Below are 7,026 nucleotides of genomic sequence, written 5' to 3'. Positions count from 1 at the left end.
CATCTGCCTGTATCAAATGTCACTGAGATTTAATTTTCTAATAAATTACAGGCATATACAGTATTTAAATGCAAAGTTTAATGAAGTCAATAAAATATGGGCATAGCGGTAGAATGTAAATTCCATTCCTGTGCCTTACCACCTAATTGAGAGATAAATGTCATTTATTTTGAGATAATATTTTCACAAAAGCACTTAGGAGTTTCAGTTCTAACATTCCAAAAGCATCACCGCTTACCACTATTTTTATGATGACACTAAATTAAAAACATGTATATCGATAGAAACATCCATATCATTGCTGCTGATTAAATAGGTAAGTATGAGTGTCACAGAATGATAAAACTGTAAAGAACTTTGCTCTGGTCCAACCTCCTCATTTGCAGATGAGAAAAAAGACTTGAAGAAATGAAGTACATTACTTTTCACAGGGCACACAACAAATTAGTGGCAGGACAGAAATGCATCCCAAATCTTCTGATCTCCACTCCAGAGTCATTGCATTGCATCAGCTGTTTCCTTACATGTGCTTGGCCGTCTTGTCATGCAGGGGTTTAGCAGACCCTCTTGGGGACCAACAGAAGCAGGGTGTCTGCCGCTCAAAGATGCTTTCTGGCAAAGACAGTATACTAGCTAAAAAATCTGAATGAATACAGTTATTGTGAGGAAGCACAAAGTGTCATTTGCTTTATTTTGGAAACTTTATGAAGACACTGGGTGCTTACTCAGTCACAGGACAGCCAGAGAGAAGATTACCATGTACCCCCATCTTCACTGACTGAGATGCAAACTGGCGAAGGAATGCTAAGGGGCCCTTTAACTATTTGCTTTCCTTCTTCTATAAACCCCTTGTCTTAGTCCATTAGGTTGCTATAATAAAATATCACAGATTGAGTAGCTTATAAACAACACAAATTTATTTCTCACAGTTCTAGAGACTGGGAAGCCCAAGATCATGGTGCCAGCAGATCTGTTGGTGAGGGGTGTGGGGGCACTTTCTGGTTTGTAGACAGCATCTTCTCACTGTGTCCTCACGTCATGGAACAAGCAAACTTTCTGGGTCTTTTTTATAAGGCACTAATTCCATTCATAAGGGCCCCACTCTCGTGACTTAATTGCCTTCCAAAGGCCCCATCGCCTTACATCAACACGTTGGGCACAAGGATTTCGACATGTGAATTTTGAGAGGACACAAAAATTTGAACAATAGCAGCTCCCTAAAGATATCCCCAAAGATTCACAGGAATATTGAATTTCTGACATTTCGGACTGCCTTATCCCTGGATTTCTTCTTCACTTATCTAGTATTCCCTATTACAGTTTTTTGGATGTTTTAGGGAGCAGTATTTCCTTATGCCTCAACTAGCTCCCTCTTATAATGCCTAGATAACAAATCTCTCATTAGCTTGGATTCTAATGCTGCCATGATTAAATTTTCTTGCTCATGTCAATTCTACCTTTATTTCTATAGAATTATCAACATAACTACACTAGAGTCCTTTATTGTGCCAAAATAAGAATGAGCCTTTTTTAAAGGCGTAGTTCAATACAGAAGTTAAAGCTATTACTGAGAGACGCCTCTGAGTTTTATAGCATTCCAATCTTTAGTGGAATAGAAAGAGCTGCAGTGGGAGGGCCAGGCAAACCTGTTAAAGCTGGCAGCAGCGACGAAAATGTACACATTTTTGCATGTACGGTTCATTTTATTTCTACCTTAACTATTATAATAGGTAATATTTTGGGTACTTACAAAATGTATGGAATTTTGCACATACTTTGCATACATTAATTCATTTACTTCTTACACAAACTTGGAGCTAGTGTTTATTATCCCCACTGACAGCTCAGGAATCTGATGGGTAGAGGCAAAGACACTGGCTCAGGTCACAGAGGCGCTGATGACACATTCAGGCCCGCAGGCCTCCAAGGCTTATTTCCTTAACCATTCAGCTATTTCTCTAGTCCAATAGTGTTTTCCCCCCAGTTCAAATCATCCCAACAGATGTGGTTTAAAAGAAAAATACCTGGTCACTCAGAGCCATAATCAGCAAAAGTGTACTTATAATTCAGGAAAAGGAGGCAGGGAGGGCGTCCTCTACTAACCACAGTAAGCAATTTGTTCAGTCCCCAAAGCACGAAGTTTGATTTTTTGTTTTTAACTGGCTTTCATGTTCAAGGGAATATAAATGTCAGAAATCAAGCATTCCCTCTGGATGGTGGAGTAATAAATAGCTTTCATACCATTCTGCACAGATGCTGTTACTAAATTGAGACCAGGAAAGATATAGACAACTATAGCAACAAACTGATGATGAATCTATTTTTAAGAGCAGTGGTTAATATAGCAAGATTTGTTAAATTAAAAAAAAACTTTGGAGGAAATAATTTTGGCACCAATTCTAAGAAATCAAAGGAGATTCAGAGCTAGAGTAAATGAGCAATCCAATCAGCCCAAAAAGGGCAGAGATCATTACATTTCAGTTTTAAACAAAATTATGAATGTTTTAAAGCATAAAAGAAAGTTTTATACCTTGAAAGACTTAAAATATTACTGGGAATAGAAGAAAATATTTCTAAAATGATAAAAAAAAGACTTTATACTTTAAATAAAATACAATTTAAGAATAATATCACTTATCTACCTTTAGGGAAATTCATACTTAAAACCAAGATATGAATTTTTATTCTAATTGATTCAATTGTATTAATTTAGCAACTATTTTTAACCATTCCAACATAACTATTCCACTCCTGGGTATTTGTCCTAAAATAAGTAATGCAAAAATGTCAATAACAACAAATATTCAGTGAAGTATTATTTTGTAATAGTGTATATTGAAAATGGAACCAAAACAGAGGAAATTAATAAGTTACTGAGTAATAATTACTTGTCAGGTATTATTTGAGTATTTTTCCTAAAGTATATTTAACAGTAATAATCATAATCTAGATGTTATTTTTCTACTGAGGAAATGATCTGAAAGAGGGAATGTTACCTTGAAAAAATTAAACATCTGGTCAGTGGAACAGCAAAGTATAATCTAAATGACAGTGCACAGGAGAACAGTTAATTATGTACATTAGTTTAACATTTTCATATAACCATTAAAACTAATAGTTCTGAAAACCATAGAGCAAAGTGGAAAATGTGTAAGATTTAATATTTAGTTAAATATATATACTCACATACATAATTGCCTCTATGCTCTAATTAAACACATAAAATTATATTTACAAATGGGCAATGAATAGAACATGAGGACAGCTGATATTTGTTAGGGTAGTGATGCTGTGAATAACTTTCTTAATTTTAAAGTTTCTACTATTCGTTTATTCACTCATTCTAGAGATAATTATTGAATACTTACATGAATGAGCAAAATACAGTCCCTGTCCTTATGGAGACTATATCCTAGTAGGGGAGATAAATAATAAACATATTAAGTGAAATCAATTAGTAATCAAAGGTATGAAGAAAACAATGCAGAGTATGAAGATCAAGAGTGATAGAGTGCTCCTTAAGAAACAGTGGTCAAGGAAGGCCTCCTTTATGAGACGACATCTGCACAGTGAAGTAAGCGGGAGCAAACCATATGGAGATATGGAAAAGCACTACAGACAGGAAAAATAGCATGTGCAAAGGTTCTGAGGCTGAAATGGGATGCCATACAGACAGTTTAAAGATGCAAGGGAAAGTTCATGTAATAATGTTAAGTAAAAATACTATAAGAAAAAAAAGGCTAAAAATTATACATATAATCTAACAATTATGTAAAAAGCACCAAAAAAAAATACATTAAAGTAAAAAGGACAACAATATACTGATACATTTATATCTTGATATAAATGTAGTTTTTAAAGGCAAGGGCTCCATTAACCAAATTGGCTGGGTTAAAATCAGTTTTATGACCTCAGGGAATTTACATAGTTTCTCTGCATATATAAAGTCAGAGTAATAATAATAGTAGTACCTCGGGCACTGTAGTGTTGTTGAGAGGTATGGTAGACGAATAATATACCCATAACATTCATGTTTTAATCCCTAGAACCTATATGTTACCTTACACAGCAAAGTGAAATTCAGTTGCTAATTCAGGAATTAAGGTTGCTAATCAGCTTACCTTAAAATAGGGAGGAAATGCAGGTTTTCTAGCTGGGCCCAACGTAATCACAAGGGCTTTACAAGTGGAATAGGGAGATAGAAGGAGGGAGTCAGAGAAAGAGATATGACAATGAAAACAGTGTCAAAGAGGTGCTGTGTTGCTGGCTTTTAAGACAGAGGAAAGGGCCATGAGCCAAGGAATGTCAGTGGCTTCCAGAAGATGGAAAAGAGCCTCCTGAAAAAAAAGAAAAAAACATCCCGCTGACAATTTGACTTTAGCCCAGTGAGGCTGCGTTGGACTTTAGAACTACAGAACTGTAAGGTAATAACAAATTGATGTTTTTTAAATCCACTAAATTTGTGGTTATTTGTTACAGCAGCAATAGAAACCTAATATAAGAGGACCAAGTTAGTTTTTATGAGTAAAATATTCAAAACAATACTTGACCTGTGGTGAGCATTCTGTAAGCTGTTATAATCTTTTGAATGGTGTTTTCTACCACATTTTCCAATAAACAATAAGTATGTACAATAGTCTCCACTTTTCCACGGTTTCAGTCACCTGCAGCCAATTATCATGTCTCGGTGATCCAGATGACCTGAAGTAGATGATCTTTCTTCTGGTTATCTTCTGAAGGTCAATAGGAGCCTAACACCACATCACAATGCCTACATCATCTCACCTCACTTGATCTCTTTATGTAAGCATTGTACATCTCACATCATCACAAGAAGCAAGGTAGATACAATATAATAAGATATTTTGAGAGAGACCACATTTACATAACTTTTATTCCAGTATATTATAATTGTTCTATTTTATTAATTATTGTTGTTAGTCTCTTACTGTGCCTAATTTATAAATTAAACTTTATTATAGGTACATACATAAAAGAAAAAGCATAGTATCTATAGGGTTCAGTACTATCTTCAGTTTCACATCTACTGGGGGTCTTGGAACATATTCCCCATGGATAATGGAGACTGCTGTCTTGGTTAAATATTGACCTTAAAAATAAGTGGGAAAGATTACTTAAAGAAGGAAATGTTATCGTTCTCATTACTAGTTAATATATGAAAAAAAATTTAATTGCAGAACATTTATTCAAATATAAAATGAAAAAAACTTTTGTAAATTAAAAATTTTATTTGACGTTTTTCACTTGCTAACAAAATACTGACAAGTAAATTGGACTGGAGTAGATTAAAAAGTGGTTTTATTTTGCATGTGATTTACAGACTACGAGAAAAACTGTGAATCCATCTGAAATCCAAGGCATGGAATCCAGTAAGTTCCTTTACAGACATGGATCATAAAAACTTGGAATTTCACTCCTAGTAAAAGCCTCTAGGAATTTGTGAATTTCATTTTCATTCCAACAGAAAAGTGAGAAATCAAATTGTAGCAAGTCAGCTGAGAGCACTCCCTTCCCTTAATTTTTGGCTCACTCAGGTCTCCAGGGCACTCAAAAATTTCAGATCCATCCAAACACTTAGCAAGCATCTCCCAAATGTATGGCCAGACCCTGTATTAAGTAGCATTGACCTTAAAATATAGACAGCATATAATGTTAACTTTTACCATTGAAAAAAATACAGCCTCATTATTTTAAAAAGTTGGAACATTTAATGCTCGTGCTCAATTTTTTATTCAAAAATATTTCTTGTCCTGAAATGTCCTGAAAATATTTAGGTGTTACGAAATACTTTCAAATAGACTACATGGTTTTTCAAATAATTCGTAGAAAGGAACAAGAAACTGTAGCTTTTCTCCTTTACTACTTTGGAACTACTCTCAGATACCTCATCATTTAAATATTTGGCAACACAGCCAGAACATTGCTAATTCCATAAGAATTATATAACAAAGTATTTATCAAACTGTTAGATTTTTAAGACAGCACTTTTCTAATTTAATTTTATTCTTATTAATTAAAATAATGCACATGAAAGCAGATACATGCCCCATTTGTCTTCTTTTCTAATTCCAACTCCCCAAAAACACCACTTTCAATATTTTTGACCTTTTATTTGACTGTTCATGTAGCTTATTTCATATTCATAAATAGCTTGTTTATATTACTGTTTTATGATTTGTTTAATTTAAATCTTATTTATTGATTTCTACTATATAAATGAAAATTTAATTCTCATAGCCAGCTCCATCAGCCTCTCACACACAAACATATTAATTCATCGTTACCTATTTTTCTAAAAGAGCTGTATCAGCCTTTTTGGTTTAATCAAGGTTTATCGTTTACATTTTACGACTATGTAAACATAATGCAGAGTAGATCGGCATGAAATATTATGGTTTCCTTTCCTTTTCCCTATTATATTTTGTTCACTGGAATTACTAATTTTCTCATTTAATTCAATTGTTAGATTTACTATGTAACTGCTGCAAATTAATTCCCTAACTCTTTGACAGAGTTGAACTCCAGCACAACAGAAAACCCCAGTTTTGCCTCTTTACAGGCATCCCTGCTGGAGCTCCCTGGCCCTCTGCTGCGCATTGGACTGGTTGCCTTAGAGGCCTGCTACACAGCGATTGTCCTAAGACTTTTTTTCTGGGTAATCCTGGGAAGTGCCTTCACCTCTCACTATGTTATAAACCTTGTTTCAGGACATCTCTCCTTCTCTCTCTAGGGTGATGTCCTATCTTTAGGGTCACACATCTTCAGGAGTGTCCTGAAAAGGATGCTTGGGATCTAAAATTTTTAAGAACTTTCAGGTCCAAAAATGCCTTCATTCTATCTTTGTGGTTGGTTGTTAATTTGGCTGGATATAGAATTCTGTTCTGTTGGACTCCATTGTCTCTAGCCTCCTATATTGTTTTCAGGAGTCTAATCTTACTCTGATTCTCAGCCATTTATTTGTAACCTATTTCCACCCCTCTCTGGAGGTTTTTAGAAATTTTTTTT

The 7,026-nt window shown here is 34.6% G+C and overlaps 1 long non-coding RNA gene across 1 annotated transcript in view; it reads right to left on the bottom strand.

The window, feature by feature from the left end:
- Window positions 1-509: 509 nt before the first annotated feature.
- LOC111743258 overlaps window positions 510-7,026 on the bottom strand; it is a 12,362-nt gene continuing 5,845 nt past the window's right edge. The window contains exons 2-3 of the long non-coding RNA XR_002781610.1: window positions 3,369-3,412; window positions 510-612 (exon numbers count right to left, since the gene is read on the bottom strand). This is a non-coding gene — a long non-coding RNA (uncharacterized LOC111743258). The remainder of the gene's footprint in view (window positions 613-3,368; window positions 3,413-7,026) is intronic.

The sequence above is a fragment of the Pteropus vampyrus genome, unplaced genomic scaffold (assembly GCF_000151845.1).
Source record: "Pteropus vampyrus isolate Shadow unplaced genomic scaffold, Pvam_2.0 Scaffold110, whole genome shotgun sequence".
Classification (NCBI taxonomy): Eukaryota; Metazoa; Chordata; class Mammalia; order Chiroptera; family Pteropodidae; genus Pteropus; species Pteropus vampyrus.
The sequence above is the reverse complement of the archived record's forward strand: the minus strand, read 5'-3'. Positions and strand labels throughout refer to the sequence as shown.